This window comes from Bos indicus, chromosome 10 (genome assembly GCF_029378745.1).
Source record: "Bos indicus isolate NIAB-ARS_2022 breed Sahiwal x Tharparkar chromosome 10, NIAB-ARS_B.indTharparkar_mat_pri_1.0, whole genome shotgun sequence".
NCBI lineage: Eukaryota > Metazoa > Chordata > Mammalia > Artiodactyla > Bovidae > Bos > Bos indicus.
The window spans coordinates 43,830,860-43,855,185 of NC_091769.1; the positions used below are offsets into that span (position 1 = coordinate 43,830,860).

General features: G+C 40.0%; 1 long non-coding RNA gene across 1 annotated transcript in view; it reads right to left on the minus strand.

Annotated features, from left to right (window-relative positions):
- LOC139185239 (uncharacterized) overlaps window positions 1-24,326 on the minus strand; it is a 61,003-nt gene that overhangs the window by 16,465 nt on the left and 20,212 nt on the right. Inside the window, exon 2 of the long non-coding RNA XR_011568823.1 lies at window positions 14,042-14,098. This is a non-coding gene — a long non-coding RNA (uncharacterized lncRNA). The remainder of the gene's footprint in view (window positions 1-14,041; window positions 14,099-24,326) is intronic.

The following is a 24,326-nucleotide window of genomic DNA, read 5'->3' on the forward strand; positions in this document are numbered from 1 at the left end:
CATAAAAGCTATAGAGCTGCACATAAAAGCCAAGAAACAGGGTGAGACATTGTAGTCTGGTGTCTTGCCCAGAAGAAGATGCTGTCACATGCGACCTTTGTCAGGTGGTCCCCCAGTCAGCTTGGACACGTTCAGTGATCTTTACTTCCTTTGGAGACATCTGACAACTGGACTTCTCTCTCTAAATGTTGTTGCACTCTGCCTTTCTGTAACTTCCACCCATTTGCTTTTGTTTACCTTCTGCAGCAACCAAGAAGTCAGCTGCCACTTTTTTTTTTTTTTGTCTTCATATGATAATTCTTCATTTACTACTAAATGGAGCAATCAGCCCAATGGTCCACTCACAGCTAAGGTAGGCTGACTAAGCTGACAAATCAGTCCACTTCATAGACCTTGGTGCAAAATGAAATGTCATTAAAACTAGCAACTCATGGTCACAGACAGAAAATGTGTATGTGTTTCTAAGCACATTCAACAGCTACGACGGGCCAGGCACCAGGCTAAGTGCACATATCATCTCATTTCATCCAGTTATACGAGGTAAGTAGCTTTATCATCCCTGCTTCATAGAGAAAATCCAGTTTAGTCTGAATGGCAGCAGCCTCATGGGTGTGTGCAGAGTAGAGTGGAGGGCACAGACTTCAGAGTCAGAGGGGGTTGAGCTTGAACACAGTTCCTCCACTTGCTATATTTGTAATATCCTGGAGAAGTTATGTAACCTCTTTAAACTGGGTTGCTCATCTTTGAAAACTAGGATAATAAAATGTCATGACTTAGTAAATGGAAAGAAAATTATATGCTTAAAATGTTAAGCACACAGTGGGGGCTCAATAAACCCTAGTTTTCCTTTCTTTCCCCTGCAATCCTGGAGGTCTCTACTACTGTGGTACAGAAGGGCTGTCAATCAAAAGTCACCATATACAATCAAGCCTGGAGAAGCAGCCTGTATAGGTATTCAATCGTCAGACTGAGCAAATGAACCATTAGATGACTAAATCCTTTGTAAGCAGAACATCGTGAAATGATATGAGCTGTTAACATATAAGAACTACCTCCCTCAAATAGATGATAGAGAGATCTCATTGACTAATAAAATGGAGGGAAAAATAAATATGTACATACTATCAAGGCAAAGGCTTAAATGGTTTTTATGCTTGGTCCAAAATACCCTGTTGTGACTGCTATTTCTCATCTTTCTGTCTTTCTCAGTCTTCCCTGTGCTGTGTCTGTTGTTTATATCCCTAGAGGGACAGAGAGCTGGTGCCTGGGCTCAAAGCTCCTTGGTCCTTCTGTCCTCACTTTATTCCTTCCCGGCTGGACCCCATGAAAAGCCTGTTCAGTGAGACTTAGACTCCTTCTCTCATGATCACTTCCTTGGACCCCAACTCTAGAGACAGTGTCACAAACCTCCTACTCCCCTGATGGACTCATTTCCCTGTTAATAAGAGGATAAGGGAAGCCTGGGATAGAAAGTCCCCCTCCTGACCTTCAAGGGAACCTAATAAATGTAAATTCTCAGGGATGACAATATCAGTTAGGACCTTGCTATTTTTATGTAAGTGTGAAACTTGTCTAAATAAAAAGACATTTAAAATTTGAAATTTACACATCATTCTATTGTAGACAGACTGGGTTAAACCCTAATTCTAACACCTTGAGTGTAGCCTTGGGTCAACTGCTTCATCTATCTAGGCTTCAATGTCTTCACATTAAAAAAAAATGAGTCTAATGCTAGCAAAATGTATACAGTGCTTAAATAGTACCTTTAAGCCAGGAACTGTTCTAAGCTCAGGTTGAAAATATGTATATCTAATCCTTGTGATTACTAAAGCCAGAGTTGCTGTGATAAAGAGCCACAATGATGCAGAAGCTTAAAAAATAAAGACACTATGATGGTTAATTTTATGTGTTGATTGAGTTAAGGGATGTTCACAAACATTATTTCTAGGTGTGTCTATCAGAGTGTTTCTAGAAGAGATTAACATTTGAATCAATAGACTGAATAAAGAAAATCTGACCTCCCCAATATGGGTGTGCATCATCTAATCCTTTGAGGGCAAATTCTGTACAGGGAAAATTCTTTCCTTCCCTTCTTGAACTGGAATGTTTGTCTTCTGCCCTCCCACACAGCAGCCCATAATTCTCAGCTCCTGTACTTATACCAGTGTGATCCCTCATCACCTCTCATCTCCCAGCCCCTATTCTAAGGTCTTCAGATTTGGACAGAATTACTGCAAACTGGTTCTCTGCTTTGCAAACAGTGAAACTGAGCATTCTGCAGAACCCTCCTGGGTATGAAAGCCCTGCTATGTCCCCCATTTCTTGCTAATAGAAAAAGGCTTTACTTTTGGAACTTACTGATAATTAATGATGAAATTTTGTAAAGAAATGAAAAGCTAATTCACCTACAAATAATGATATTAGTACAGAAAACTATTACATGCTAGTGCATTTCCTGTATGCCTTCTCTGGCCCTTCAGTGCCAAGTCTTTTACACTATACATATCTACAGTCTTAATTCTTTGGGGCATCATTGTCATGTAGGATCATCTTGAACTATTCATATTTATGGAGAAAAGTCTGAAAGCCATTCACATGATACTACAGCCTTCCTCCTCAGAGTCTTGCTAATATCTAATCAGATCAGATCAGATCAGTCACTCAGTCACGTCCGACTCTTTGCAACCCCATGAATCGCAGCACGCCAGGCCTCCTTGTCCATCACCAACTCCTGGAGTTCACCCAGACTCACGTCCATAGAGTCAGTGATGCCATTCAGCCATCTCATCCTCTGTCATCCCCTTCTCCTCTTGCCCCCAATCCCTCCCAGCATCAGAGTCTTTTCCAATGAGTCAACTCTTCTCATGAGGTGGCCAAAGTACTGGAGTTTCAGCTTTAGCATCATTCCTTCCAAAGAAATCCCAGGGCTGATCTCCTTCAGAATGGACTGGTTGGATCTCCTTGCAGTCCAAGGGACTCTCAAGAGTCTTCTCCAACACCACAGTTCAAAAGCATCAATTCGGCGCTCAGCTTTCTTCACAGTCCAACTCTCACATCCATACATGACCACAGGAAAAACCACAGCCTTGACTAGACGAACCTTTGTTGGCAAAGTAATGTCTCTGCTTTTGAATATGCTGTCTAGGTTGGTCATAGCTTTCCTTCCAAGGAGTAAGCGTCTTTTAATTTCATGGCTGCAGTCACCATCTGCAGTGATTTTGGAGCCCAGAAAAATAAAGTCTGACACTGTTTCCACTGTTTCCTCATCTAGTTCCCATAAAGTGATGGGACTGGATGCCATGATCTTCGTTTTCTGAATGTTGAGCTTTAAGCCAACTTTTTCACTCTCCACTTTCACTTTCATCAAGAGGCTTTTGAGTTCCTCTTCACTTTCTGCCATAAGGGTGGTGTCATCTGCATATCTGAGGTTATTGATATTTCTCCTGGCAATCTTGATTCCAGCTTGTGTTTCTTCCAGTCCAGCATTTCTCATGATGTACTCTGCATATAAGTTAAATAAACAGGGTGACAATATACAACCTTGACGTACTCCTTTTCCTATTTGGAACCAGTCTGTTGTTCCATGTCCAGTTCTAACTCTTGCTTCCTGACCTGCATACAAATTTCTCAAGAGGCAGATCAGGTGGTCTGGTATTCCCATCTCTTTCAGAATTTTCCACAGTTTATTGTGATCCACACAGTCAAAGGCTTTGGCATAGTCAATAAAGCAGAAATAGATGTTTTTCTGAAACTCTCTTGCTTTTTCCATGATCCAGCAGATGTTGGCAATTTGATCTCTGGTTCCTCTGCCTTTTCTAAAACCAGCTTGAACATCAGGAAGTTCACGGTTCACATATTGCTGAAGCCTGGCTTGGAGAATTTTGATAGGCAACAAATTGTTAAAAAGGCAATAAGGAAAAAAAGATAAAAAGGTTTTAATCGCCCAGGTCTTCCCTGAGTTCCAAAGAACAGACACAAGTACTTACTAATTAGGGAAGTGAGGGAATGCAAGCAAAAATAAGAACAATCAAGCAAGAAAAGCAATGAGAGTTCAAACAATTTCAGCAATAAAGCAGAATCACAGGACCCCTAGTTTCTCCTCAAGGGATATCTATAACAACCTGAAACATATCTTTGAATTGTTCTGCAGAAATGAAGACCTCTACCCAGGTGGATGGTAGTGAGTACATACCGACCATGAGCATGTAGACTTCAGACTGCTTGGGAGCATAAGGATGATGATTAAGACACCTAAAACATACACCAGTTACCTCACCACCAACCAACCAGAAGAAAGTCTACAAGTTTATCATGCATGCTGCAACCCTCACTCCTAATGTTGCCTTTAAAAGTCTTGCCCTGAAAGTAGCTGGGGATTTTGCATCTTTTGATCATAAGCTTCCCATTCTCCTTGCTTGGCATCTGTAATAAATGCTGCCTTTCCTTCACCACATCCTGGTGTCAGAAGACTGGCTTTGCTGTGTGGCAGGTAAATGGACCCATGCTTGGTTCAGTAACAATAGCATTTGTCAGTCTCCATAATTGTGTGAGCCAATCCCCACAGGAAATTTCCTTTAACATATCTCTCTCTCTATGTATGTATGTATGTATCTTTCTGTCAGTCTATATATCTGTATCTCCTACTGGCTCTGTTTCTCTAGAGAACCTTGACTGATACAGACACTGATTTCTCTTACAACACTGCAATGATAGTAGAACGGTTGTTGTGCTCTGCAGAGTCACCCATGAACCCAGGTGAGCAGGATGGCCCATCCTCAACCTTAAATTTCACCATCACCTTTCATCACCTGTAATCACCATTTTCAAACAAGAGTAAAGGGAATAAAGAGTATAAGTCCAGAATAAGGAATTTCTTTTTAACCCAGTAAAGCCAGGGTAGTGCACATTGTTTCTGCTCTCATTCCAATGGTTAACACTTAGTGACATAACTGCATTGAGTTATTTCTAAGGGAGGTTGAACATATAATCTTTAGTTGATTGACCATGTGTCCAAAAAGGAGAGAATGGATGTAGGAAAATAATCAGGACTCTCCACAATAAAACCCTATATGATAGTCATATTATTACCTCCATTTTACAGATAAAAAATCTGAGGCACAGAGAAGTTAAGTAATCTGTCTAGTGAAACAAAGTTAACAACGGTGGGGCCGTGATTTGAACCCCAGGCAGTGTGGCTCCAAAGGGTATGCTCTTACCTGAAATACTCATCTGCCTTCTCAGAGTCTGCTGTACATTGCGGTCATTTACTTTTTTTTTTCTTTCCACTGTACTGCATAAACTCCTTGAGGAAAAGATTCCATTCATCTTTAAATTTCCTGCACTGTAGCTTTGCATATTTTAAAGGGTATGTCAGCTAGTTTTTAGTTGCAAGCCACAGTTTCAAACCCTAGCTTGTTTAAGCAGAAAAGAAATGTAGCAAGTGATTTTGGTAGCACAAAGCCCCTTCCAAGGGACCAGATAATCAGCTCTGAGTTACATAGCTAAGAATGAAACAGGAGGGAAAGCGGGCAGGATACAACCTTTAAAAGAATGACATAGCTGTTGAGGATACCACATAAACTTCCTGTAGACCTTGAGCCTCTTTATATGCTCATTGTGATACATTGCTACTGCTGCTAAGTCGCTTCAGTCGTGTCCGACTCTGTGCGACCCCATAGACGGCAGCCCACCAGGCTCCCCTGTCCCTGGGATTCTCCAGGCAAGAACACTGGAGTGGGTTGCCATTTCCTTCTCCAATGCATGAAAGTGAAAAGTGAAAGGGAAGTCGCTCAGTCGTGTCCAACTCTTAGGGACCCCATGGACTGCAGCCTACCAGGCTCCTCCATCCATGGGATTTTCGAGGCAAGAGAACTGGAGTGGGGTGCCATTGCCTTCTCTGTGTGATACATTAGCATATGCTAAATAACATATTCACAGGCACCCTGACAGTTCTGAGGCTGACCATAAAAGGTTAAAAAGTGGACATTTTTCTCAGATTCCTGGAAATCTCTTCCCCTTTCCCTGAAATAGATGGAATAATCCTCCCACTCAGTAGCCTATGAAATTACCCAGCCCATAAAAACTAACCACCCCTTATTTCAGGGCCGCTCTTGCTTTCTGATATGGACCGCATGGCCTATATTTGTATCTCTCTCAATAAATCTACTTCTAACCTATCACTTTGCCTCTCACTGAATTCCCTTTATGCGGAGACATAAAAAACCTGATTTTCATTAAGTCCTAAGACCAGATGTGTGATCTCAATTAGAAGGCAGTGAGTCTCAGCCCACGGGTTCAAGTCCCAAACCAAGTTTTGGCCGGGTTCAAGCCCCATCTGAGGTGTCCAGTCTCAGGTGTGTATGTGTGTGCTCAGTTGCCAGTTGTGTCCTACTCTTTGCGACCCATGGACTGTAGCCCACCAGGCTCCTCTGACCATGGGATTTCCCAGGCAAGAATACTGGAGGGGGTTGCCATTCCCTACTGCAGGGTTCTTCCCAACCCAGGGATTGCACCTGTGTCTCCCCCATCTCCTGCATCGGCAGGCAAGTTTTTACCACTGTGCCACCTGGAAAGCCCCTGTGGTCTCAGGTTGTTCAGTCATTCAGTCATGTCTAACTTTGCAACCCCATGACTGCAGCATGCCAGGCTTCCCTGTCCTTCACTATCTCCCTGAGTTTGCTCAAACTCATGTGCATTGAGTCAGTGATGCCATCCAACCATCTCATCCTCTGTCACCCCCTTCTCCTCTTACCTTCAATCTTTTCCAGCATTGGGGTCTTGTCCAGTAAGTCAGCTCTTTGCATCAGGTGGCAAAAGTATTGCCACCTTGGCATCAGGTGGCCAAGTTGTGGTCTCAGGAGCAACATGTAATCCTAACACAGGATGGTCCTGTGGCATCACCAGGTGGAGGCAAGACCACAGACCCTGGAAAACAAGCTGTAGCTTGCAGCTGAACCTCAGTTCTGGCTGCCACTGGAAGTCCATGTCTTTGTAATTTACTTTCCCTGGAATGAATCTGTGTAGCACTAGCTCAGGTGATCATCAGTTTCTGAACTGAGGTGTTGCATGAATGTGTCTGGTTGGGGTGGCCTCTATCACATGCTGGTGCCTAGTTACATGGGAGGTGGGAAAGAGTTTCTGGCTTCTGTCATGAGAAGGACAGGACTCAAAAGATGAAGAATTTCCCAGCGTAGGAAGGGTGATACAGGAATAGGGTATCCCAAAATATATCAACTGTCTACCCCATGGGGGCTTGAATAAAGTGTCTCTTGCCTTCTAAATTTCTTAAATCCTTTCTTGCCTGAGAAGTAGAGTGCCTGAAACACTGAAATGACTTTCCTGAGGCTTCTTAAGAAGAAATGTTTAGAGTTCAAAGAAAGCTCTGAACTTTTAAAATCTAGAGTTTTCAGACATTGATTTAGTAGGTCTCCTAGTCCATTTAGCTGCTATAGGAAGTAATGAGCAACTTAAATGATGCCAGTGTGTTTAGATGGACTTCATTCTCTTCCATGTCTGCCTCATCTCACCATTTTTTTAAAGCACTTATGTTTTTCTTCTTGTTTTATTTTAAAGGCCTAGTGATGGACGTGAGTCTGAGTGAACTCTGGGAGTTGGTGATGGACAGGGAGGCCTGGCGTGCTGTGATTCACGGGGTCGCAAAGAGTCAGACACGACTGAGCGACTGAACTGAACTGAACTGATCACTATCTACTGATAGTAAAGTTTCACTTTTTTTTCAAATTGGAAGATAATCACTTTACAATGCTTTGTGTTTTCCTGCCATACAATGAAGTGAATCAGCTATATGTATACATATATCCCCTCTCCTCCCCTCCCCCTCCAATCCCACCTGTTTAGGTCATCAGAGAGCATCAAGCTGAACTTCCCATGTTTCCCACCAGCTATCTATTTTACATATGGTAGTGTATATGTGCATGCATACTAAGTCACTTCAGTTGTGCCTGCCTCTTTGCGACCCTATGGACTATAGCCTGCTAGGCTCCTCTGTCCAAAGGATTCTCCAAGTGTATATATGTCAATCCTAATCTCACAATTTGTCCCACCCTCCCCTTTTCCCTCTGTGTCCACAGTCTATTCTCTACATCTGTGTCTTTATTTCTGCCCCGGAGACAGGTTCATCTGTACCACTTTTATAGATTATTTTGCTAATTCACAGATTCATCTAAAAGAGAAAATATGAATGAATGAAAGAATATTGAATTGGCAATATATACATATATTAATATATACATTATTTGAAAACATTGTCATGCAAATAGCAATTACTGTTATTATATACAATAGTATATAATCAAAGTACAATAAAATGCTATTTATTAACCAAATGCACTCTAATAATCTATTGCATTGATCAGAAATTTGGAGATACAACAGACTTCTAGAAATCTGACTGCGTTAGTTTGGGTTCCCTAATAGCAAATGATGAATGAAATGAAGATAGTTGATTTGGGAGGTGAAAAGGCAGAGCACTGATAAAAGAGTAAAGAAGTGCAACAAAGAAGGAAAAGTAGCCAATAGGAGGTGCTGTCTAGCCAGCTCTCCATGTAAATGGTGCTGTCCTCTCCTCTGTGGCTCATCTTCATTCTCCTAGTAGTTTATTTCCCTCCTCTTCTGTTCTCTTCCTTTCTTGTTCTCTTTTCTCTTTCTTGTATTTCCCTCTGCCTTAGTTCCCCCCTCTTTCAATCTTTCTATCTCTTTGAGGGTTGGGATAGTCCCCAAATCTGTTTCTGTAATTTTTTCCAGTTAATTTCAATCCTGGTAAATACCTGGGAGAACTCCCAGCTAAGTGCCAGTTGTTTTATCTGGGTTATATTCTCTTTATTGAGTAAAGCTGTTGAGATTATTCCATAGCTTTAGAAAAACAGATAGATTCAAATTTTGGGGCTTCTCTTCTCATCTTGGGTTGCTAGATACAGCAGATAAACATACAGAACATGCTGTTAAATTTAAATATCAGATAAACAGCAAATAAGTTTTTAGTATAAGTACATATCCCATTTAATATCTGGGACATACTTGTGCTGAAAGTATCCACTGCTTATCTGAAATGCAAATGTAACTGGACAGCCTGTATTTTATTTGGTGACCTAGTCTTAACTCACTTCAAAATTTGCTCTTGCTTTTATTCCATGACTGACCTAGCAGCAATAATTGCAGTTCAATGTTCATTTCCAGCTCTTAAGGCCAAGGAGATATAGGCCTGATTTCATCATTTATGGTGACAACACAATTATTACAAGAAGTGCTTCATTTGAGAAACTTTCCCTCTGTCTTTGTCTTTTGAAACTGAAGCATTTCCAGGATTACATGGAATAATAAAATTAAGAGTACAATTACGATGTTGTTAAGTGGTAGACAGAAATTAAAAAGCTGCTACTCAGGGCAATTCTCATCTACTGCACATGGCCTTTGTGATTACCTGGTAATTTGTTAATGTGAATATTTTGACATGCATTCAGGGAATTCTGTATAGTGTCTGTTGCAATAAAGAGAATTCATATGTCTCATACACTGGCATACAACAATAATACATCTATATTTTTCCATTTTTATCTTGATATCTTTATCACTTTTTGGGCCTAATTTAGAAACTTAATAGTTGAGGGTACTGGAATTCTCCAGTTCTCCCCTGCTAACCATCCTGTCCTCTGGCCTTGTCCCTCTCATGGGTGATTCTAGAGAGGGATTTACACAAAGAAAAAAAATAATGAACAAACAAGGTAATACTATCTCGTTACCTGAACCAATGTCCCCACTGTCAACCTCTGGGACATTAAATTGACTAGCTTCTCTATCTGATACACATCTCATCATGATTACTTTCTGAATTGGTCAGACTCTTAACAGTGTGTCCTATTTGATCGTACTCAGTGTGGAGACGCTAGAAACCATGTAGGGCACAGCAACAAAACTGACTGCAGTGCAAACAGTGGGATCTGTGTGTGTGGAAAAGATTTCTTGAGGGGAGAGGAGTATTTTTTTCAGGGAGAAGATTTTTTTTTTTTTTTAATTGTTAGCTTTTGAAGTTGGTGATGATAAATGGAGTTCACCAGACATTTCAGTGATTTTTTTTAAATTTTATTTTATTTTTAAACTTTACGTAATTGTATTAGTTTTGCAAATATCAAAATGAATCCATCACAGGTATACATGTGCTCCCCATCCTGAACCCTCCTCCCTCCTCCTTCCCCATACCATCCCTCTGGGTCGTCCCAGTGCACTAGCCCCAAGCATCCAGTATCGTGCATTGAACCTGGACTGGCATCTCGTTTCATACATGATATTTTACATGTTTCAATGCCATTCAGGGAGAAGATTTTTTGACATTGTTTAGAATTGTCAATGAGTGGTGAATGATGATAACAAAAAGTGGACTGATTTTTATTCAGTTTTATGATTGTTTAAAAAATGTCTACAGAAAGCACAACTTTCTATTGAGTGCATCCAGGTGGTACGTTCCCATCTCTCTGTTCTTAGAAGGACAGTGATGCACACACAGGGAAAAACTCTGAGGTAGGGTAACAAGAATTATTTGAGAACAGTGCTGTGCAAGGTAGGCATGGGCTATGTACTGAGACTGATTTGTGACAAGTACAGAAATTGACCCAAGCCTTAGATTTTTTTTAATAGCAACTTAATTTTGCTGATATGCAGGAGAAGGCAATGGCATCCCACTCCAGTACTCTTGCCTGGAAAATCCCATGGATGGAGGAGCCTGGTAGGTTGTAGTCCATGGGGTCGCTAAGAGTTGGACACGACTGAGCGACTTCAGTTTGACTTTTCACTTTCATGCATTGGAGAAGGAAATGGCAACCCACTCCAGTGTTCTTGCCTGGAGAATCCCAGGGACAGGGAGCCTGGTGGGCTGCCGTCTAAGGGGTCGCACAGAGTCAGACATGACTGAAGCGACTTAGCAGCAGCAGTATCATTTTCTAGTAATTCATTTTCATTGTACTTCACCAAAAAGTTGGCCTGTGACAGTGGGGAAATTTTTAAAAAATCATCATTTACCACAGATACTTTGAGAAACACTAGTTTATAAGCTTCCTGTTGAATTACAGGATACACTTGAAAGTCTTGATTAAATAAGATGGTGAATGAATTGATGAATCTGAAAACATACCAAATGCCTCAGCTTGAGGAAGGAATGAACTAGAAGCTGCCAAAGCTGATTATACTAGAATATAACATGCTGTGGTAGGGCACTTTTAAACATCAGATTCTATCCTGGAACAAACTTGATATGGTTCTCCAAGTGTAAAGCTTGTTAACATGGAGAAGATCAAGATATATTTAGATGGGTGCTTTCATTATTTACTTGTTGTTCAGTTGCTAAGTTGTGCCTGACTCTTTGTTGTTAGGTCGTTAAGTTGAGCCTGAGCCCATGGACTGCAGCATGCCAGGATTCCCTGTCATCCACTATCTCCCAGAGTTTGCTCAAACTCATGTCCATTGAGTCGGTGATGGCATCCAACCCTCTCCTCTCATTATTTCCTTACCTGAAGGTAACTTATATGCAGAGTACATCATGAGAAACGCTGGGCTGGAAGAAGCACAAGCTGGAATCAAGACTGCCGGAAGAAATATCAATAACCTCAGATAGTGCAGATGACACCACACTTATGGCAGAAAGTGAAGAAGAACTAAAGAGCCTCTTGATGTAAGTGAAAGAGGAGAGTGAAAAAGTTGGCTTAAAGCTCAACATTCAGAAAACTAAGATCATGGCATCCGGTCCCATCACTTTATGGGAAATAGATGGGGAAACAGTGGAAACAGTGGCTGACTTTATTTTTCTGGGCTCCAAAATCACTGCAGATGGTGACTGCAGCCATGAAATTAAAAGACACTTACTCCTTGGAAGGAAAGTTATGACCAACCTAGACAGCATATTAAAAAGCAGAGACATTACTTTGCCAACAAAGGTTCGTCTAGTCAAGGCTATGGTTTTTCCTGTGGTCATGTATGGATGTGAGAGTTGGACTATAAAGAAAGCTGAGCACCGAAGAATTGATGCTTTTGAACTGTGGTGTTGGAGAAGACTCTTGAGAGTCCCTTGGACTGCAAGGATGTCCAACCAGTCCATCCTAAAGGAGATCAGTCCTGGGTGTTCATTGGAAGGACTAATGTTGAAGCTGAAACTCCAGTACTTTGGCCACCTCATGGGAAGAGCTGACTCATTGGAAAAGACGCTGATGCTGGGAAAGATTGAGGGCAGGAGGAGAAGGGAACAACAGAGGATGAGATGGTTGGATGGCATCATCGACTCAATGGACATGGGTTTGGGTGGACTCTGTGTGTTGGTGATGGGCAGGGAGGCCTGGAGTGCTGCGGTTCATGGGATCGCAAAGAGTCGGACACGACTGAGTGACTGAACTGAACTGAAGGTAACAGACTAGAACCAGATCACCCCTTGGGAACAGTGCTAACCTTATATTCCTTTTATGGCACAGAATATAACTAATTGGAAAGCTATCAGGAATAAAATTAGTATTATATGGATGGCTGTGTGCAGAAAAGAGTAGGAGGGACTCAGGAATCAATCCCAGAGCAGTGGTAATTCAGTTCAGTTCAGTTCAGTCGCTCAGTCATGTCCGACTCTTTGCGACCCCATGAATCCCAGCATGCCAGGCCTCCCTGTCCATCACCAACTCCTGGAGTTCACTCAGACTCATGTCCATAGAGTTGGTGATGCCATCCAACCATCTCATCCTCTGTTGTCTCCTTCTCCTCCTGCCCTCAATCTTTCCCAGCATCAGCGTTTTTTCCAATGAGTCAGCTCTTCCCATGAGGTAGCCAAAGTACTGGAGTTTCAGCTTTAGCATCATTCCAACCAAAGAACACCCAGGACTGATCTCCTTTAGAATGGACTGGTTGGATCTCCTTGCAATCCAAGGGACTCTCAAGAGTCTTTTCCAACACCACAGTTCAAAAGCATCAATTCTTCGGTGCTCAGCTTTCTTCACAGTCCAAATCTTAGGCAGTGTATAATTGAATGCATTTTTGACTGAATTAGAAGATGAATGAAAGCGTCAATCTCTAAGTAGCAGGGATTTCTTTCTGCCCCAGTTTTAGTTCTGATTCTCCCTCAATTCTTCTGTTGTTGAAATCTTAAAATGGTTTGGCATTTCCTTTTCAAAAATGCCACCAGTCATGATTCAAGTAGCAGCTTAACTCCAAAATGCCAACTTTCTCTATGTTAGAACACAGAGTAGAAAGAAAAAATATTTATCTCAGGGGATTTTAAACCTGTGACTTTTATCATTTCAAATGTAGATATCATGAGTTATAATTATTAGTTATCTTCATTATTCATCCATTCACTTCATACTTTATGGTGTATTAGGAAATAATCCTTTGGCAAATGAATGGACTAGATGGATAGAAAGTAGATTGGTATATATTTAATTCTGAGGAATGCAAGATGTTCTTGCCTGTGGGAAAGGGGGGATTTTTCCCCCCTCCTTGAATCTATTATGCTTGGAAACATCCATTGTTTCACCTGAGAAATCCATTGTTCTGGATATTCCAGTAGTCAATGGGCTAAAAAATGTAGGTATTTTGGGGTCCAAATGCTTTATGCTTACAATGTTTCTTATCAACACATTCATGTTTTACTGGTTTTTTGAAAAAGACAAATCAGAGATATTTCTTACATAATCATAGGCACTGTAGAAAACATTTTGAACTGATAATCCATTATCCAACATTCTGCCTTAGTCAAATTGCTACTGTGTCATAAAGCAGACTGCAATATTTTAAATAAAAGTCATATTAAGAAAAAATCTTATTAGGTAGCTATCTCATGACCTTGTTCAACATCCAGATCCAGTGTATAATCAATCCTGCCTCCATGAAATTCTTTCCATGTCTAGCTTGAATTTTTCCAGTAATTATCAAATCCCTCTTTAGCTTCTTTCAAGCATTACTTTGGTAAAACATGGCTGTAGGACAGCATGTGGGACCCACATTCACAACCATTTGATAGTTTTTTGATTGAACTTGAAATTTGGACTTTTCTTACCCATTTGTATGATACAGGAGGCAAAGTAGGACTTTCTTGATGGGAGCAAAGCAGAACCTGAGGGAAAAGACAGAAGGAAATAAAGATGGTGGAGGTGGCTGTGCCTCCTGGAGCTTAGACCGCATGGAAGGTTTTACATCTCCAAGGTTTCCTATCCGTAATCCCCATACTTGCCTGGAGCTAATCACTTCTGCCTATTTATCATATATTATTTCCAGAGGGAACATTGCTCTAAATAAATTCCAAAATTTACTAAAAGAAAGACCCAGCAAAAATGGCGGGTGAATGTAGAACTTATTAATTACTCCTGGTGAGGTGAACTGTGGGTGAGCTTAATGAAGTCTTTCAACACAACATTTCAAATGGCTGATAGACTTCCACAGGCTCTGTGAACACAAATGCACAGGTATTTTCACTGATCATAACTCATGGAGCTCAACTTTGAAAAGCACACAACGCAATCCACTGACCATAAAACAGGCTCCTTTCTTCCCATGAACTAAGTTAGAGCTCTTTTACGCACATAACCTTAATAAAGTATTCTAATTTTGTGACATGAAGTGGAACAATAAGCTATTATACAATTTTCCTTCTCTTCCCAAAAGACATTGAATGTTAAGGTATACCAATATTATTGATAGTTGTCACCAGTGAACTGTTGGTTTGAGGCTCTACAAAACAATTTATGTGAGATATCTCTCCTTACATTTCAAGAAAAAAAATTATAGGTTCAAACATTAGTGTAGTAGAAAGTTTGATTTTTGGCTTTTGTGACCAGGGAGACTGGAATTCCTAAATATGTGTGTGTGTTTGCTCAGTTGTGTCCAACTGTTTGCAACCCCATGGACTATATATGGTCCACCAGGCTCCTCTGTCCCTGGGATTTCCCAGGCAAGAATACTGGAGCGGGTTACCATTTCCTTCTCCAGGGGATCTTCCCGACCCATGGATCAAACTCCTGCATTGGCAGGTGGATTCTTTACCACTAAGCCACCTGGGAAACAGAATTCCTAAATAACTGCACTCAATTTTGACATGTAAAATCTTATTTAATCTTTATTTTGTGTTATTACTATTTTGTTACCTCTATTTTTGTTCTTGAAAATTCAACCTTTGAGTCCCCTGTGTACTTGGATTAAAACAATATGTAAATATTATATTTTACTAAAGATACAATATCTTAAATGGTATCTTACTAAAGGATGATTACCATACTTATATTTCTTTTGATAAATTTAACTGCTGTCTGTCACTATTGGTATTTTGTAATACTTAAGTATAGAGATATTATTTTATTTGTTGTATTTATAGAAAATGGTGCCATTTGTATTAGAAACTTTTGAAAATTTTAATGAAATGCATTTATAAAATACAAAATAAATGTCACTTCTCTATGAAAATTCCAAACAGAAAGAAGTGTCAGTGAAAACTAAGTTTAATCTGGATAGATTTCCTGTGTCATTAAAAAAAAATAATGTCATTTAAGAAAAATAAGTCCATGCATTTATCACACTTGAAGTCTGGTGCTTTTTTCCATAATGAGAAAAAATAGTACTTATTTTTCTTGGCTAAACAATTTTGAATACAGTACTCCTTTAAAAAAAAAATACCAGAAAGGCTGGCTTCATGGGCCTGTCAAGCCTCTGGGTGGGCAGCTTATAGCTACCTGTATGTGTTCCCTAGTTTCAATGCCATTTGACCTCAGCGGTCCCCTTTCAGTGGAAATATGGAAAAGTGAAAACTTCTTAAAGCCATGGAGGGAAAAATGTGCATCTCTCCTGGGATGAAAACCTCCAGGCATCCAGCACACATGACAGAGGGCTGGGAGGCCCAGAGTCACCTGCTGCCTTGGTCCAGCCAGTCTCCCTCAGAAGGAGCTTTGCCAAAGGCAGCTCAAAAGTAGGGCCAGATCCTATGGCAAAAGCAGCTTTGTTCCATTCTCTGCTGGAGCTAGTTCCTTCTTATTCTTTGCTGTTTTTTAATCAAGTTAACATATGCTACACCAGTGGCTACATGGGCTGGTGGTAGCAGAGGAGAAGGCTGAGACAAGGGAAGATGAGTGAAGTGATGATGAAGGATTACATGTCCACTCTGTCCAGGAACGGTGTCTCCAGCGCCCTAACTCAAAAAACAGGGATAGGCTCTGCATTTCCTGCTAAACTGCTGATGCAAGATCAGAGACAGAACTCTGTGCTGCCCCAGAACTGAGTGCCAAGGGATGGTATCTCTTTGATCTCAGAATCCAAATTCCAGATTAAAAAAAATTACCATGTCCTTGAATCAATTTACATGACTCAATTTACATGTTTGCAAACTTGAAAGTTCCAGGTGGCTCAGAGACCTCCTTTGAGTGAGTGAATTTTTTTAATTGTTTTTCTTGAATATATTGAAAACATACAAAGACAATATAACTTTAAGTTTAGGTCATTGGTGGAATTTATGTATGTTGGGAAAATAAAAGGGTAGAGATTTAATTAGTTATGGTCATCTGAATACAAAGAGCCTGAGATGAGTATCGAGGACTTTAAGGTATCTTACCTATTCATCTTTTGCTAATGTTTCATTTGAATTGGTCTGGTTCCTGAATTTTAATAGTCACCATTTTCAGCTGTTTCATTGATTGTCTCTCATTTGTTTTCCAGAAGCCATGTTTTCTTCAAAAGCACCTCATAAATCACTTTTTCCCATTCTCCTTTCAAGCAGGGTATGATCTTTTCTACCCATAGATATTGTGGTACCATTTGTTCTGAATCCAAATGATATAAAATAGGCTGTAAGCCACTGCTAACATTTCTATTTTTGTATCTGCCCCTGCTTTTTGTAAAAGATACCTCCTTTGAACACAGCTCAGATTTCTGTTCTTAGTTAGATTCATGCAACATCTTAAGCTTAATTTTTTTGTTGTTGTTGGAAGTAATTTTAGTTTATCTAATTTTCATAATCCTTGCATTTCATCAGGGTGAACCAGAAGTCTGCAGAATCACATTACTTAACAAAGGAGTAACTAACAAACCCTTAAAATGTTATTTTACTTCTTACGGAATGATAATTATCTTCAACGCTGATTGTCATCATAGGCTGATGCCACAAGAGGAAGCCCACTGATGCACTGGCAGACTGTTGCACTTTATAAAGATGAGCAGGTCTTGAGTTTGGGAGTTCGGGTTTTAATTTATGCAGGGAGTGGCTAATGTGCCAACATCCATTCTATATACCTGGCCGGTAAGAACTGCCCTTCCCTCCTGTGCGGGATCAGGATGGACTCTTGCCATGGATGGTGGCTGCTTGGCCCATGCTACCTGCCTCCTCCTTTTCCTTCTCTCTCTACACCTCAGCTGCTGTTCCCTGAAGGCCCAGACCAACTGTGTCTTGTAGCGGTGGTGGTTTACTCACTAAGTTGTGTCCAACTCTTGCAACCCTATGGACTGTAGCCCGCCAGGCTCCTCTGTCCATGGGATTTTCCAGGCAAGATCACTGGAGAGGATCTTCCTGACCCAGGAATTGAACCCAGGTCTCCTGCATTGCAGGCAGATTCTTTACTGACTGAGCTATGAGGGAAGCCCAACTGTGTCTTGAGGCCCATACTAATCAGATTGGAGCCCACAAAGCATTTAAATAGATGGACAAAATACTCTTCTCAGTTTGCCAGAACCCCAGGGGTCTAATCCCAGTTTCTAAGCCCTTTGCTAGGGGGAGAAGAGCTCCAGACTATGACTTGAATTTTGAGATGGAACTTGCAATAGATGTTCGCAAACCAACAATGTAACTAATGATGCTTCTGGGGTCCAGGACTATGAGCACATTACTACAATTTATCTGTGTAATTCCTATGACAACTGGAGAGATCTGACAATGGAAAACACAGAAAACTGTGCTCTGTTTTCATGGAAGACTTCTATCATGAAGAAATTTTCTAATCACACTGAGGATTACCAAAAGCTGTCAATGTATTACAGATCCAGTTGCTTCTAAGCTCAATTTATATTTCCCAGCCTATTTCCTATGTCTAAATGGTATTTTCCCTCCAGAAAGAAAAATTATAATCCAATTATAAGATTTTCTCTGATATTTGTAAGGTGTTTCCTTCAGTTTCTGTCACCTGTATTTCAAGATGGAGAGAGCTACTAGTAATTTTCCAGCCTGTTTGAAAGATATAAGAGTAGCAGACAGATCACTCAGATAACACACAACATACTTCAAAAGCTATATAAAGGCTGCAAATGGTTCTACACCTACTCCTTTCAAAAATATGAACAAGAACTTCTATGAAACAGAAATGTCATTCAAAGGAAGTCAAGACAAAGTAATACACTTTATATATATACTACATTCATGAAAGAATATTAAGCTCTGGTAATAATACTCTTAAAAAATTCTGGATTAGGATGGGAGAATCTTTTACTAATGAGATAATCTGATCTTTGGGAGATGTGATTTTGAGTAGAATATTGTCTGACTGCATTATATTTTGTAGAGAAGATATTTTACATTTTGAAAGGTTCATTCCATTGGATCTTATTGGTATAAAAGAAGAAGTAGCAGGTTTTATAGTTTTACTAAGTAAGTGAATGAAAAGCTTATTGTACTCCCAAATATAATATACTTAAATCTCACATTAGACTACACCAAGCAGAACAAACAAGTTACAGATCTTCGATTTTAATTTCAGCTTCATACCACACTGGGTACCATTCCCTACAAGCATGGTGTTAATGTATTTTATGTGAGGTATTCATCAATGACACCCTGATGTGTCAGGCTTCCAGTTACACCCAGCAGGTTCCTATAGCCTAACAGATGGCCCACTATTCAAACACATTGGAACACCTGTTCTTTAGGGGACTTCTCACCCAGGCTTTCTCCCTAAACTTGAAGAAAACTTTTTTCAACACTTGTAGAAGTCATTCCATTATCTTTTATTACACAAAAAGATAGTTTATATTTCAGATCTCTGTTGGTTTGGGGAGGCAGAGCTGGAAGAGCATGTGCTTGAGCCCCCAGTAGGTTTTCATTTGCTTCTGATTCTGAAAGCTTCAGAGAGTTGTGTTGTGGCCTGTAAGCAGATGAAACCATGGAGTGGGTCCCCAACAGCTACCCTCTGCTCACTGCACCATCTGCTCTGCAGCTGGGACAATATCAGGGGAGGGTTAGACAATTAACTTACGCTGCTGAAGGCCACCTTTAACCTAAAAAGCAACTACTAAATTGCCCCAGATGGTGGATTAATGCCAGTCCATGGCCTATTTAAGATGATATGGGCAGCAAAATATTGAGATAAAGTGTTTAATTGATTTTTTGGAAAAAAAAATAACTTTTAAGGGACTAGTCATTAAAGGTCTTACTTTAGAGTTTCATTTTTAATCTGCAATTATTTGAAGATACAACTGTACATATTTAGATAAAGTATTCCCAGTGGCATAGAAAAAAGAGCCAGTCATAGAACCTTAAATTATTTTGATCATGAGGAGCACTAGAAAGATCACTGTGGGTTGTGGCAAAAGTCAGGCATAAAAATCCCTTGGAGGAAAAAGTAATCCCTTGGATGGTTCTCTAAAATTCAGACTCTATAACTGACTCTGTTTTCCAAAAGTATAATCATAGGCAGTAATTATTTCATTGGTGTAGCAAATTAGTATTTTTACATGTTCAACTGCAACTCAAAATTCAGGTGTTACTGGTAGTTTGCATTAGGGCAAAATGGTAACCTATACTTTAAAATAGAATGCAGCCAAGACATGGTAAAACTAAATCTCAAAGTTCGTCACTAAAAGGCAAATTAATGAAAACCATGAGGCCATGAGGCAGAGGGATATTTAATTGTAAAATGAACCAAAGCAGGTAATTAAATTGACAAACAGGATGAATATCTGGTTCTCTAAACCAGAGCCCATTTGACAACAATCACTACATAGGAAAGCTCTTGACTAGGCATATAAAATAGAGGACAAAGGGCAAAAACGAAGCTTCCAGAACTGGGGACAAATTAAAATCTTAGTAACATTATTATCTGCATACTTCTTCACAGAATAGTCTACTGCTGTTTACAGCTGCTTGAGCTCACTTAATCAAATATATTCTCTAAAAAATGTTCTAAATCCTTGTAGTGGATCGTAGGAGTGGTCTGAGAAGGGCAACAGTGTTGAAGAGCAGCAGTCTGTAGCTGTAGCTTTGACTTTCTAGAACTCATGAGAGAGTCAAAGTGAACATAAGGAAGACTGCAAATATATGGGGTTCTGGGGAACCAGTATTAAGTCAGATGTATCTAGTCAGTGACGTCGTGGGGGTAAGGCCTAAAGTCAAGTCAATAGAGATGAAAGGAAAAGAAAAAGAAGCTAGAATGGTTTCCAGTTATTGTCATTCAGTTCAGTTCAGTTGCTCAGTTGTGTCTGACTCTTTGTGACCCCATGAACTGCAGCACGCCAGGCCTCCCTGTCCATCACCAACTCCTGGAATTCACTCAAACTCAAGTCCATCGAGTGGGTGATGCCATCCAGTCATCTCATCCTCTGTCGTCCCCTTCTCCTCCCACCCCCAATCCCTCCCAGCATCAGAGTCTTTTCCAAAGGAGTCAACTCTTCGAATGAGGTGGCCAAACTACTGGAGTTTCAGCTTTAGCATCATTCCTTCCAAAAAGAAGTCCCAGGGCTGATCTCCTTCAGAATGGACTGGTTGGATCTCCTTGCAGTCCAAGGGACTCTCAAGAGTCTTCTCCAACACCACAGTTCAAAAGCATCAATTCTTTGGTGCTCAGCTTTCTTCACAGTTCAACTCTCACATCCACACATGACCACTGGAAAAACCATAGCCTTGACTAGACGGACCTTTGTTGGCAAAGTAATGTCTCTGCTTTTGAATATGCTATCTAGGTTGGTCATAACTTTCCTTCCAAGGAGTAAGCTTCTTTTAATTTCATGGCTGCAATCACCATCTGAAGTGATTTTGGAGCCCCAAAAAATAAAGTCTGACATTGTTTCCACTGTTTCCCCATCTATTTCCCATGAAGTGATGGGACCAGATGCCATGATCTTAGTTTTCTGAATGTTGAGCTTTAAGCCAACTTTTTCACTCTCTTCTTTCACTTTCATCAAGAGGCTTTTTAGTTCTTCACTTTCTGCCATAAGGGTGGTGTCATCTGCATATCTGAGGTTATTGATACTTCTCCCAACAATCTTGATTCCAGCTTGTGCTTCTTCCAGCCCAGTGTTTCTCATGATGTACTCTGCATATAAGTTAAATAAGCAGTGTGACAATATACAGCCTTGACGTACTCCTTTTCCTATTTGGAACCAGTCTGTTGTTCCATATCCAGTTCGAACTGTTGCTTCCTGACCTGCATACAGGTTTCTCAAGAGGCAGGTCAGGTGGTCTGGTATTATTGTCATATCTCCCCATAAACCCTACTTTGGGTTTGGGAGTAGGGGAAGGGAAAGAGGGAGGAGAAAAAGAAATAGAACTCAAGGAGAAAGGGAGGAAAGAATATACATGTGAAAAATGAAATAAACACACCTCAGAAATACTAATGGCTAACACATTTTGAGAACTTACAGTGCCAACTATGCTATTTTGGTTTTAAATAGGTACACACATATTTAACACACTTACATAAATATATAATATATTATAAATTGAACTTATTCTTTAGGATGACAAATCGTAAAAACAATATGAACTGGTGATGTACCGGTGTACTAATTAATGTTTAACACCCAACACTCAAGAAAAAAAGGCCTGAGGTGTACTGTTTGCCTATTTCCACATGTACATACACTCCACCATAGCCAATTTCAAGCTACCAATCTGATATTACTGAATATGGGACTTGGTCAGAAATTCACAAGTCAGTTCAGTCGTTCAGTCATGTCCGACTCTTTGTGACCCCATGAATTGCAGCATGCCACGCCTCCCTGTCCATCACCAGCTCCCAGAGTTTACCCAAACTCATGTCCATTGAGTCGGTGATGCCATCCAGCCATCTCATCCTCTGTCATCCCCTTCTCCTCCTGCCTCCAATCCCTCCCAGCATCAGAGTCTTTTCCAATGAGTCAACTCTTCGCATCAGGTGGCCAAAGTATTGGAGTTTCAGCCTCAGCATCAGTCCTTCCAATGAACACCCAGGACTGATCTCCTTTAGGATGGACTGGTTAAATCTCCTTACAGTCCAAGGGACTCTCAAGAGTCTTCTCCAACACTACAGTTCAAAAGCATCAATTCTTTGGCGCTCAGCTTTCTTCACAGTCCAACTTTCACATCCAAACATGACCACTGGAAAAACCATAGCCTTGACTAGACGGACCTTTGTTGGCAAAGTTATGTCTCTGCTTTTCAATATGCTATCTAGGTTGGTCATAACTTTCCTTCCAAGAAGTAAGCGTCTTTTAATTTCATGGCTGCAATCACCATCTGCAGTGATTTTGGAGCCCCCCAAAATAAAGTCTGACACTGTTTCCACTGTTTCCTCATCTATTTCCCATGAAGTGATGGGACCAAATGCCATGATCTTCATTTTCTGAATGTTGAGCTTTAAGCCAAATTTTTCACTCTCCTCTTCACTTTCATCAAGAGGCTTTTTAGTTCCTGATCACTTTCTGCCATGAGGGTGGTGTCATCTGCATATCTGAGGTTATTGATACTTCTCCCAGCAATCTTGATTCCAGCTTGTGCTTCTTCCAGCCCAGCATTTCTCATGATGTATTCTGCATATAAGTTAAATAAGCAGTGTGACAATATATAGCCTTGATGTACTCCTTTTCCTATTTGGAACCAGTCTGTTGTTCCATGTCCAGTTCGAACTGTTGCTTCCTGACCTGCATACAGGTTTCTCAAGAGGCAGGTCAGGTGGTCTGGTATTTCCATCTCTTTCAGAATTTTCCACAGTTTATTGTGATCCACACAGTAAAAGGCTCTGGCAGAGTCAATAAAGCAGAAATAGATGTTTTTCTGGAACTCTCTTGCTTTTTCCATGATCCAGCGAATGTTGGCAATTTGATCTCTGGTTCCTCTGCCTTTTCTAAAACCAGCTTGAACATCTGGAAGTTCACAGTAGTCCACCCTTATGTGCTATTTGCTCCATATAGATTAAATAACTGTAAATAATCTCAGAATTACAAATAAATGTAAAACTTAGTAAAATAATTAAAAATAAGTTTTGAGTATTTGCTACCATTGATTTAATGTTATTTATTAAATTATATAAAAAATTTTAATATAGGCTGTCTTTAACAATGACTTGCAAAATTTCTGGAAATGTAACAGTTGGCTTTTTCACACCCTTGCTTATGAAAGAAGTATTTTTATTATCCCTGCTTTACGTTAATAGGAAAATGAGGCGGAGAGAAGTTTAGCAATTTGTCCAAGTTTCCATAATTTGTGAATGACTGAGCTGAGAGGTAACAAACTGGCTCCAATGCTTTTCTGCTTCTCTGATGGGGAAAATATGACAAAACAGCCCCCAGTGGCCCCAAATCATCTCTATGTGCATGCTAATTACTGGTTGTGGGAAAAATTATTTTGTAGCTCTCTAGTGGGGAGGGCAGTTTTCAGAAGGGTTGGATGACTCTCCAGCTTGGATGATTAGAAGGTTTGTGAGAGGGAATCCCCAAGTAGCTAAAAAGGACTGCTTCTTTCCTCTGCCCCCAGGAACAGGCTGCATCTGAACCCAAGCTATGATGCAGAATATTGTTGACTATTCTTTGAGGAGAGTAGCAAAGTAAACTTACTTTTCTTTTTAAATTAACATAAACATGCGATGTCATTTCTGGCTAAGATGAACGAATTTATTGAATTATAACAGTGTTTTGGGCTAAAGCCACATTTTCTCCAGAATCCACAAAGATTTCTGAGGTCATAATTCTCAATGAGAAAGACACAAAATTTAGGGGTGAGTGAGGAAATGTTACCATTCAAACAAAGAGTTTGTTATGAGAATTAAGTAAACATAGATGATCATCACTATTACCAACAGTAAACTGACAACAGTAAATTACTTTCATTCATGACTTTTGATGATTCTCATTTTGTGTATATATTTTGAAATTATAATTATTTCAAAATTTAGAACAGAATAATATATATCTTATAGAATAAATCAAATACTTTAGAATAGAGCTCTAATATTAAGCTTGATATTATGTATAAGATTTTCTTTTCATTATAACTGCAAATTTTAATGATCTGTAGCTCATAAAAGCAATTTACATTATTAAACTGTTTTTTTGCTATGACATTTTGTGATGAACTAATTAATAACTTTAGACTCATAAAGTGAATATCTCAGTGAATTAATTTT